Source organism: Athene cunicularia (assembly GCF_003259725.1).
Source record: "Athene cunicularia isolate RWA chromosome 27 unlocalized genomic scaffold, athCun1 chr27_part1, whole genome shotgun sequence".
NCBI classification, from domain to species: Eukaryota; Metazoa; Chordata; class Aves; order Strigiformes; family Strigidae; genus Athene; species Athene cunicularia.
In genome coordinates this window covers 3,288,469-3,300,313 of record NW_020799138.1, presented here as the reverse complement: position 1 = coordinate 3,300,313, position 11,845 = coordinate 3,288,469, and the positions used below count along the sequence as shown (strand labels likewise).

At 39.2% G+C, this 11,845-nt stretch overlaps 1 protein-coding gene across 1 annotated transcript in view; it reads left to right on the top strand.

Annotated features, from left to right (window-relative positions):
* Positions 1–11,845, top strand: part of TANC2 (tetratricopeptide repeat, ankyrin repeat and coiled-coil containing 2) — a 272,868-nt gene that overhangs the window by 36,894 nt on the left and 224,129 nt on the right.

Below are 11,845 nucleotides of genomic sequence, written 5' to 3'. Positions count from 1 at the left end.
CAGGGCTGGGTCCAGCTCTGGGGGCACCAACAGCAGAAGGACATGGACCTGCTCCAGCGGGGCCAGAGGAGGCCACGAGGATGCTCGGGGGGCTGGAGCACCCCCTGTGAGGACAGGCTGAGAGAGTTGGGGGTTTCAGCTGGAGAAGAGAAGGCTCCGGGGAGACCTTAGAGTGGCCCCCAGGGCTGAAAGGGGCTGCGGGAACTGGGGGAGGCACTCGTCATCAGGGGTGTGGGGATAGGATGAGATGTAACAGTTTTAAACTGACAGAGGGGAAATTTGGATGAGATCTAAGGCAGAAATTCTCCCCTGTGAGGGGGGTGAGGCCCTGGCACAGGCTGCCCAGAGAAGCTGTGGCTGCCCCCTCCCTGGCAGGGTTCAAGGCCAGGTTGGACGGGGCTTTGGGCAGCCTGGGCTGGTGGAAGGTGGCCCTGCCCGGGGCAGGGGGTGGCACTGGATGGGCATTTAAGGTCCCTTCCAACCAAACCATTCTATGATTTGATTTCCATGTAGCACTGGCAGTGCTAAGAGCATTATGTTGTCCCTCAAGGCTTGCTATTTGATTTTTCTACCTCAGGTAGTGTATCAGGCATGGCAGGCACCACCAAAGCTACACACTGTGTAAGCAAGGAGTACCTTGATTGTTTTAGGTTTGAAGGAGAGAATGTAGTGCATTTACCTGGGTCAAATAGTGTTGATGAGAGTAAGTGAAGGAGCTCAATGTGAGTATCTGAATGTCTCCTGATAGAGTTAAGATTTTAAACTTCTTAACTGATTTTTATTTTAAATTAAGATCTACATTATTGTAATATTAAGGGGGTCAAAATATCAGTTTTAATCAGCGAAGTCATAATGCTTTCATTGCTTGCTTTGAATTCTGCAAGCACGATCGCTGTGGACAGGACGTTGGGTGGATAACAGGTTTTTTTGGCTTTTCCTAGTCAGGTTAAAAGCCTTAAAAGAAATTCTTCTGGTTTTTATCAGTTTCTTCTGGGGAAAGCGGAAGTTAGAAAATGCAAACTGTTCGTCTGGCTTGTTGGCTTAGAAAGATGGGGGTTGCATTGAACTGCCTTCACGTTTGTGTATTCCTTTGTGCTACAGGGAGTCACACTGCATGCTACTTAGATGACAGCTGGATAAATACAGGAAGAGTTGCCATGGCTTTTGTGGGAGCAGTTCCTGCTTTAGGGACTGCTTGAAGTTCTGCTGAAGGGACCAGCAAATCATGGGGGAGAGGATCCGGTTGTTATAACCCACTTGGCTTTTCAGAAGAGTTTTGTCCGAAGTTTTTCACTAAAGACATTTTAGAAAACTGAGCAGGTGTGGCATGAGTGAGTCTTTTCATGGAGAATTATGAGTTAAGATTAAAAATGAGGGTAGAAGTAAATGACCAGCTGTCACGGCAGAGGGATGTCACCTGTAGAATTCTGCGCTGAACCTTGTAGTGAGGATCCATGCTAATTAATGGACTCAAACACAAAGGAGGCTGGACATAATCCGTGTCACCAGTGATACAGACAGTTCAATAAAAGCAAGGATTGGCTGAAGGACATACTTAAGTTTAATAACAGTCAATGAAGTACAAGGTAGATAAATGCAAGTGTCGCATGTGCAGGAAAAATAAATCCAAGTTATCATAGAAAATGATGGTTGTACACTGACTTACTGCTCAGTAGAGAGACCTTGGGCTAATGGCTAGTAGAGCTGTGAAAACATCATCTCGGTGCTCAGCAGCTTGAAAATCAAAACAAAAAGAAACAATCTTGATGTGAAGTCTTGGGGATTAATAGGAAAGGAATAGTGAATAAAGCAAAGCATCACAGAGCCATCTTAGAGATTTGTGGAATGGCTGTGTCTTAAAGACTGTGAGGTTTGGTCTGCTCATTTTCTAGAAGATACTGTAGAGCTGAAGATGATTTGGAGCAGGGCAACAAGGATGATCAAAGGTATGGAAGGACATCTGCAGAAGAGGAGTGCTTGAGTAGACAGGAACTATCTAGTAGGGGATAGAGATGCCTTGTAGGAACAGCTACTTGGAAAAGAGTAAATTAAGTACAAATTTCCAGTGAAATGCAAGCAAATACCATGTGCATCTCTTGGAACACTTCTGCATACACCCTTAAATCCTCATTTGCAATGTGCCCTTGTAAATCACTGCTGAAAGTACAGTCCTGGAAGTTTTTTTGGGTTGTTCAGTATACGTGTCCATCTTCTTGACATGGCTGCATTCCTGGGAGGTGTTACTGAGCCAGTGAGTTGCTTCACTTGTGGGTTAATCAGGGATTTGTTCGTGGGTCTTGTGATCTTTAAAGGCTAATGTGTTAAGTGAACATATCACATAACTGGGCAGTCGGGATTATGAATATTGCTTTAATAGCAAGCTTCCAAAAGCCAACAGCAGAGTTCTTCCTCCTTCCCTTTCCTTGTATGTATTTATGCAACATAAAAGAGCTTTCTGTGGTAGAAAGAGGCAATATGCCTCTTTTTGGACTTGTGGTAAGACGGATTTTAAGTGGTTTCTGCAGTATCTGCAGCATTATTCTGCTTTAAAAGCAATAAACTTTGGAAGATGCGATATTCATACCCAATTTAGATTTAAGATAATCCAATCTAGCTACAACACTGTGAGTGTTAAACTATTTTTCTTTTTCAGATCATTCTTGTTAAAGGCTTCCTGATACGGATGATAATACAACACTAGAGATTACTGTCTTTTCTGTAACACATCTTGATGTCAGAAATGTTTTCCTGCAGAACTTGCCTGAGGAAATTTCAGACCATTCTTTCTTAATAGACATTGTTCCAGAGTGTAATAAAGGTGAATCAGAGACTGTGGCTTTGTTGCACTACAGTGAGGGTGAGAATATGCTGCTTTTTAAGCCTGAACCAAAAGAAGTGGGGATGTATCCCGAGAGGGAGGAAGGGATTCCTCAGGCCTTAAATTCTTCCAACTCTGGAGTAAGAGTATGGGTGGAAGTGGAGTGTGTGTATGAGAGGTGTGTGTGTATATATACATGGATATAGTATGCAAGTGCTGCTGTGGAATATATCCCCATACAGAAACTTCTCTGCAAAGAGAAGCTTTGGAGCCTTGATAACGCTTCTGTTCTGATCCTCCTTCCAGGTATTTACTGCCAGGGTAGTGTTGTGAGTAGTGATGGTGCCACAGCAGAAAGGAGGTGTAGCTAAGGGTAAGGCTTAGGTCTCCCTGCTCTCACCAGCAAATCTACCTCATGGCTTTAGAGAAAAAAACAAGTTTGAGTAGATACGTGTTATTTCTTGACCGATCTTTTCCATTCTTTGAGAAGTGTTCAGATACTGATAGGATTCAGAAGGAAAGCAAGCCAGTTATTTTTGTTGTTTCTTCCTGTTTTCCTTGGTTGTGCACACTCTTCTCTTTAATGACAAGGGTCTTCATTTAGAAATGGATGGGATTTGGGATTTGCCTCAATGAATGATGACATAAATTGTTCTAGATTATGCATGGCAATTGCATTCATTTACATTCCTAACTTAGGGAAAAACATACATCCTGTCTCTCTATGTCTCCAGAAGGCATTTAGATTTCCTCCATATGACAGACTATAGATAGTAGTTAAAAAATCAAATTGTTTTTATAGTTATGCAACTTTGAAGAAATCTCACCCTTCAGTGCTGAAGTTTTACTAAAGAAAGCTAAATGAGGGAGTGAACAACTTGTCTAAAAACAACTTGTAAAAATAAAACCAAACGAATACTGGTGTATACAGTTCTGTTGGATTATCTTTAAGCTTTGATACATACTTTTGATACTGTCTTGACTCTCTCCATGAGTCATGGATAGAGCATTTCCTTTCCCAAAATGAAAGAGAGCAGTGTCCCCAAGCATCCCAGTGCTAGAGACTCAGAAAAGCACCCGTAGCGTAGTGTCACTGCCACTCATCTTTACTTGGCTCTCTGAAACACACTGAATGGACCAAGCAGAAGAGCAGGTAGAAGGGACATAGCATACACTGAGCAGAGCAAAACAGATTTCAGGTCAGGTTCTTCAAATACTCCTGTACCAGTCTCATGAAGTGACTTAAGTACACCTGAGCCAAAGGCAATGGCTCCTGTTCGTGAACATGTTTTATTTTGCAGTTGGGAGAAGTTAGGAGAATCGGTGTTCTCAGCTGGAATTCTAAGCCATGGTAATGTAGTAGATTTCAGGAGTCACATTGAAAGTAACTAAATCTGGGGTTTGGGAAGTACCCAGCTCACTTTGGTACTCTCACTGTGACCATTTTCTGCCTGCTCCTGTTCAATTCCTTGTGGCTCGAGTTCTTTATGGACTCACAACAGTATGCTTTAGTTATCTGGTTTCTCCAGGTAAAAAAAAAAAAAAAAAAAAAAAAAAAAAAAAAAAAAAAATCCCACTGGGTTTTCAGCTCTCACTTGCATAAAGCTAAGGATCTGCAGTTCTTCATACCAGAACTGTAAGTCTTCATATCTACATTTTCGCTGCCCATTGCAGGATGAAATCAGAAACCTCGGAGTTGTTAGCTAACAAGAACAGTATGAAACAGAGCTCGTGTATACAACACTGCAAGCTTTTGAAGCATGCGATGTGCTGTAATTTCAAGTGTCCTCATACAATGGCTTCATTTATAACTGCTTGTAGTTTAAACACATTGTCTTAAGTAGTCAGGCCTATTTTAAATATCACTTTTATGCTTCATAAAAGATAAAAGGTGTATAAATATGCCCTTTCCTTCAAGTACTTATTCATATATGTGTTCCCTTGTTGTAAGATTTGAAGAAGTGACTTAAAAGCGGAATATCTACTTCTGCTAAGTCACGGTTTTCCTGCATGGGATATAGTTAGCCAGCTATGAAAAAAATGAAAACCAAGTCAAACAAATTATCACTTAATCCCCTTTTCATTGCTGTATTTCACTGAGAATCTAAGATACGGTCTGTAGTGTTAGCAGATAACACAAAAAATGCTCTTCTTTTTAATGTAAGTATGGTTTCACACATGAAAAATCCTTTGTAATTTATAAGGTATGTTTGTTCTTTCTTTCCATCTTTCTTCTTTTGTTTTAACCCAAAGCCCAAGTTGTTTCTGTTAAATCTTACTATTATTGATTATACCAAGTACGAGAAATGTTTGAAAAAGAAATCTTAACTATGTAATATGTTTGAGTAATTGACTTTTTATAGGAACAAATACTTTTCACTAAGAAATCTGTCAGTAGGATATTACTTTTGTTTCATTCGACTGTAGGTAATTCTGTCCTCTGGCAATATAAAAACAAATTAATTCAAATAAAATATTCAAGCTACTTGTAATACTTTTAAAAAAACAAGCACCAAAATGCCTCATTCAGTGTTTTCATTGCTGTGATTCTCCCCCTGCCTGCAGTTATCTGTGTTCCCTAACTGTCAACATTTCATGTCACCTGCTTCCAGCACATGAGGTTATAGACATGTCGTGGTGCCATCGTGGATGTGCATTCCAGCAGGAGCATCATTGTGCTGCTCCTCTCTGTAGCTTTGGGTACTGAATTACAGAGCTCTGACGAGGTCAGCTGGTGGTGGGATGCTGGGGAAGGTCTTAGTGTCACACGCAGTCACTGACACGTGCAAATGCACCTTTGTGTAGGGACTTCCCTTTTATTTCTTGCAGGTTTTTTTCCTAGATTCTCCTTCCAGAAACTTTTTTTGTTCATCGTTGATTGTATTTCTTGTCTTTCTAGCCTTCATTTTCACGTTTACCACTTACCTGTTTTGTTTTTTTTTTTTTTTTCCAGCCTCTTATATTCTGAGACACTTCTACCCTGTCTCTCCTTGAGACATTCCATTCTTTTTCTGCCCCTCTCTGTTTCATTTTTCCAGTTTCTTTTCCCATCTGTGCTTGCTTCTCCTGGTAATTGTTTTCATCTTCACATTTTTCTACACCATTTCCACATGGGTATAGGGGTATACAAAAGGGAAAACAGGCTGGGAAGAATAGTCGTGTTTCTGAGTACTTAAGTTCTGGTTGCGTGCTTCTGAAGGAGCAGAAAAAAGGTTTTCACTTACCTTCTTTGGAATTCGTTTGTTCTGTAGGAGCTGGTTGTGAAAGTTGAAGTGGTTATTTTGTGTCCTCAGTATCTGGGAGTCTTCTGAGATAAAGGAACACAGCAGCAGCTATTAGGTGCTGCATTGAGTTAGAAGCAACAGAAGTTGTCCTGCTAGAGGAGGTCCTGTGCAAGGGTCCTTTTCACGCTCCAGAGAAAAGTGAGGTGAGGCAAACTTGTGAAAACTGAGCACAGTTCTACCAGGAGTTTAAAGAAAAAGAGAACAGGGGAAGGAGGGCATCTCTTGAAGTCTGTTCTGACAGCCATCTCCAGAAGGCACTGCCTGGCCCTTGCTGCTTCTCGGGCTGCTTTCTTACAGCAGTGTCTGAAGCAGCATTAGCTGTGATGGTGGTGTATGGAACAGGAATGTAAACATGGTCCTTGGGATAAAGCTGTGCTGTAAATAACACTCTTGGCATTTCAGTGATTTGATCCTTAATTTTGTTAGATTGCATACATTTGAGCAGTGTTGTCAGAATTTTTTGTTTGGCTCTTGCTGAAATCCCTGGCAAAGCTTTCAGCAGCACTGGAAAGATTGGAATAGGACTGGGACGGTGAGAGTGACTGGTGTTAGATGTCTGTTCAGTGCCCTGCTATCTGTGGGCCATTAAATCTCTTCTAGTTATTTGCTGACATCTGTTAAAATGTCAGATAATTACAGTAAGTCTCCTAACCTTGAATTACTCTGGAAGGAAGATACTTTTTCTTGGTGTATACTTAACACAACCCATCATTTTATGGTCATGTTGGCATGTGTATTATGAGTGCAGTACCCAAAACAACTAGTTAATAAATAATGACCAATCTGTAGATAGAGCAGGGAGAGTAGCAAACAGGTTGTGTTTAATGTTATTAAACACGTTATGGTAATTAGCATCTGAAGGCATTAGAAAGGTGAGAGCTTTATAGCACTGGTCACTGTAACAATGAAACAATGAGCTCCTGTCCCCCAAATCAGTCTGCTAGTAGATTGTAAATTTTGATAAACATTATTAAGATGCTGAAAAATGGGATACTCCATTAATAGCTTGGAACCATTTGTTAAGCAGGAAATAAAATGGAAGCTCATCATAATTTTGATATACAATCAGGAGTCTGAGTTATAGAATGTAAATGTCATCCGTACACACAGAGCAGTGGGTTTTTTTGTGGGTGGTGGTGGTGGTTTTTTTTTGGTTTTTTTTTTTTTTAATTTAAGGCACATGGGGTGAATCTTAATTTAAAGCATGGACAATTTTCTGGTTTGTTGTTTTTTGTTTTTTTCTTTTCCATAATTCCATTGATGTCTGGATTCTTTCCCATAGTTATTTAGAGTGATGATCATGAAGAAACTGTTGCCAACTTAGAATATGGTAGAGTGGATGCTTGCTTAATACTGTTGAAAATCCGACAAGATATATCTAATTGTGGACTGAAGTGTTATGTTGTATGGTTTTATTTGTGGAATTCTTCAATGGTATACATTCCTATATAACGATCTCTGTAAGTACAGTAATTATGTATGGTAACGTGATTCAAATCTTTTAATCAGAGAATAAGAAGTTGAGAAGAGACTTGTTTTCCAGATTAGTCCCTAATAAAGTTAGGCCAGCCGTATTTACGTTACTGTAATTTAGAGAATATTGCCATTTTTTCTGATCCTTGATTTGTTAGATGTTAGCCATCATTAAAACACACATTTTGCTTAAACGTGAATTTATGTGAGTTAGAACTAGAATCAAGACTATTTTTTTTTGTCAGTGTATTTTGTTTCCAACATGTATGTATGTGCAAAGAATTGAAACTGTGATTTTTATTTGATTTTTAGAATACCATCCAAGCTTACTCAATTTATCAGATGAATACCAGCTGGTGCAACTGACAGCCAAAACGAGAAAAATAACCTCATTTAAAGATGGAAATCCCTATTCATGAGACCATTTCAGAGATTTTTCTTTCCAGCAGGACTGGTTGAGCAGCATGTTCTGATCGCTGATGTAGTGTATGGTTTTCAAAGACAGATGGTCATTGTGTTTAATGTCTGTGTATTAATGTTCTGTTGATAAAAGTATGAGTAAGTTGTTAATTTCTCTGGGAAAATATAATTAAACTGTTGAGATCAGGGTACATGTGACCTATGCTACATTTGGTTTAGGGGCTTCAAATTCAATTAGCTTCGCAAAATTGCTGTGAATTTTTACCTGCTCAAATGCAGCGTCTGCTTGCTTAGATTATGGGAAAAAAGATTGCTTTGTTTGCTCTAGGATGAATAGAAAACTAGTCTTATATTTCCTCCTGTTAATTGGAAGTTTGCTCAGTACTGATGTTGGATATTTTATACAGAACGGGTGGTATTTATCTCAACAGACTTCTCAAACTTGTTCCTGTGAATTCAGACCTCCTAGTATCATTTCATACTGCACTTCTGTACAGCTGTAGTCAAGTTTCTGTGGAAAGCAGATTTTCTTTTCTTAAATCTTTAAAGCTTTGAGTCATCTTTCTGTCATGGGTTTTAGTTTGACAGGAGAACATTGCAGCTGGATCATGTATTGCTGTACCCGAAAGTGTTTGTTCCTTTTGTAGATGCTTGTCTTCTGGGTTAGAACAATGGGAGGGTGCTTAATTCTGTCAGCTAAAAGTGTTGACAATATTGTGATTTTTTGATTTTTTTTAATTTCATAAACTGTTCTTACCTATTTCAGTAATTCTTACCTTAACTAGGAGCCCTTCTTTAGGGTAGTCAGTTTAGCCAGCTTTTGTTTTGTGCTTTTTTTGGTGCATTCATGCACTAGGATGTAGATGTTTGGAGACTGAACTTAACTTGTGACCATATACTTACATGTTTAACAAAAGATAAGAAAATTTATTTTTAAGAAATCATTTGAAGCTAGATGTGAAGGATGTTAGAGGTATGGGAAATATGCATATTTTTGCAGTTTTACACTTTGGTTGGTTTTTAACGCATTCTTCAGCAGAAGAATTCAGTACAGTTATTACCTACACAGGTATAACCAAGAAATTATGTAGGACTCCAAGGCTGCAGATTGACTGCTTTGTGTCTGAATTACTTACCTCATCTACTGACCATGTTAAACCTTAATTCTTGTATTTCTTAACTTTTTGTTTACTTGGCTTTGTGACGTTATTACTAACTTGTACCTTTTAACATCATTTCTTTGTTTTCTTCTTTTGGAAATTACTTAATGGCAGTTGGAAGTCGTTAGCTGGCTATTCCTAGTTGGCTTTTATGGGCAAAAATCTCAGTTGACAGTAATTGGCTTCTTTGTTGATGGCCAAAGGCAGAATGAATATCAAGACTGAAGCACTTTTTGCAGGTGGTAGGACAGTGCTGGACTGCTGCTTTGTGACTGGTTGTGCCACCAGTACCCCACCTTGTGCTTGTGGGGAGCAAACGTGTCGGTTTTGGAGATAAATAAGAGTTAAAGAAGTAGGACTATTACCCTCTTTTCTGCAAAGTCCAAGAGAACTGGCTTGGAAAAACTATACTGATATAATAGTTAAAAAAAAAAAAAAAGGGAGTAATTAAAAAAAAAGAAAAAATTATTACTTTCAGCCATACTGCAGGACAGGTTTTAAAACCCTAAACTCTTAAAATATCTGGAGAAATCCTGAATGGACGTTGCTTCTGATTAAAACACACCATAGCTGTGGTTTATGTGTTTAATCAAGAGGGAATAATCTAAAATTGATTCCCCCCCCAAACTGTTTGTATCTTAGTCTCTAAATATAATATATTTGTTATGATACAACATGTCAGAATTTATAACTTTCATACAGTTAAATAGCGGAATTTACAAATATAATTAGAGGGTTAAAGACATTTAAAGAATAAAAGCACTTTAATGACATTCAGTTTTTATTGACAACCACTAATATCTGCTGCATTCACATAAAGATTTCTAATGTAATAATATGAGCAGATGAAAGCTCTGCTATTGAAAAGCTCAATGCAGAGCATATTCATCAAATATGCTCTCTGAATACAGATGGAAAGTTATTGAGCAAATAATGGGTAGTCAGCACTCATCTACAGCCTACACCGCGTAAGCCATATTCTACTCTTTGTTTTACAGGGTATCATATTAAAAGAGGTCTATTAAGAAGATAGATGGCAGCAAACTGAAACATTTATAAGGAGTTATTTTTAGTTATTCCAAACCTGCATGCATGTCTCCAGTTTTCCAAAAATTGTAACATTGCTTTTGAAAGAAAAAAAACCACCTCTCTTCATTCACTCACTGGAGGTGTTTGCAAGTACAAAAGAATTGTGAAGAATGCCAAACAAATGTTTTAAGATCCTTTCTCCTTCTGTTTCTTTAGGATCTAAGGAGTATAGGGTTTTTTTGTGAAGTAAGGCCTAATGAAAATCTTCCTTGATGTGAACGTGTCAGTGAAAATAAGTTCCATAACTGTGGTCTTCTGCTCTGTGTGGTTGGACACTCGTTCAGAAGTTTTCAGCTGAGTCTTTCTGACAATGCAGTTCCTACTGACTGGAAAGATGAGGCAGTGGGATGACTTAGACTGCAAGCAGGAATTTGCAGAACCCAGCAGGGCAGTTTGAAGAAGGGACGAGGCAGCCCGGGGTGCAGAGCCCGGGTCAGGGCTGTGCAGGAGCTGGTGGTGGCTCGGCAGAGGCCAGGGAGCCAGAGAGGCAACTGGCCAGGCAGAGAACAGAGCCTTCCTCCCTGCTGTGGCAAGAATCCCTCCTAGTGCAGTGGGGCTAGAGCTGCGTTTGTGTGCTTTCCTTGCTTGACTGATTGAAGCCGCCACCATCCTGGTGAGCATCATATGTGGTTACTAGCTTTTTAGTTATTTTTCTACAGAAGTGAAAAATTGAAAGCAGGGAGGTAATTGGCAACCCTGGGAAGTAAGATAGGATCGCTTCATGAATTTATGGAATGTCTTACAGTTTTATATACAAAATTATTCATATAAGACTATCTGAGAAGTTTCTGTTAAGGTTCTGGAAGGCGGTGTGAATTACAAGTTAAGCTGTCAATTCCTTTTCAGTTATCCTCTTGCAGGAGAAGAAAAAAAACCTGAGTAAAGTGGCTGAGGATTATTCTACTTTGCTTCAAACTTGTAAATTTAAGGTGGCCCCAATTTACTTTGATTTTTTTTTTTTTTTTGACAGATGTTTGACAGATGAGATGTGTCTGTTTCCTTCTACTTGCTGTTTCTCAAATGTGATTTCTAAAATAATAGATTGGTAAAGCCTGTAACCCATACTGTCAGCACAAATAAACACACATGCTGGTACTAAAAGGGGTGCTCTGGTCTTTTTCAATAAATAGCAAGATACGTTTTTCAGGGCTCTTTGTTGATGAACTTGCTCTAAGTATGTGGTGACAGAGCAAAGGGCCAAGTACCGAACTCTTGATTTAGTGTTGAATCCCTGCATGGGAGTTGTGTTTATGTAAGGATTGGGTTTAAAAAAACACTAAAGGGAGGTTGCAGGATTTTAGCAGGAAAGCTTGCTAGGCTGAAGGAAAATATTTGGAAGTAACATACTGCCTTTTAAATAGTGCACTATATGATGTGTGTCAAAGGAAAATGTGATCTGCTTTTCTCCTATTTGAAAAGTGCTGAGAGGGAAGAGTTAAGTGACTGAAATTAGTATTGATTAGCAGAGACTTAAGAGCATGAACATTAACATCTTAATTGTGATGATAGAGTGGGGGCTGTCTGATAACTCATTCAGTAATACTCTGGAAAAAGTTGAGTTTATTCCCGCGATGAGATTATTACAGTTCTGTTCATGCAGC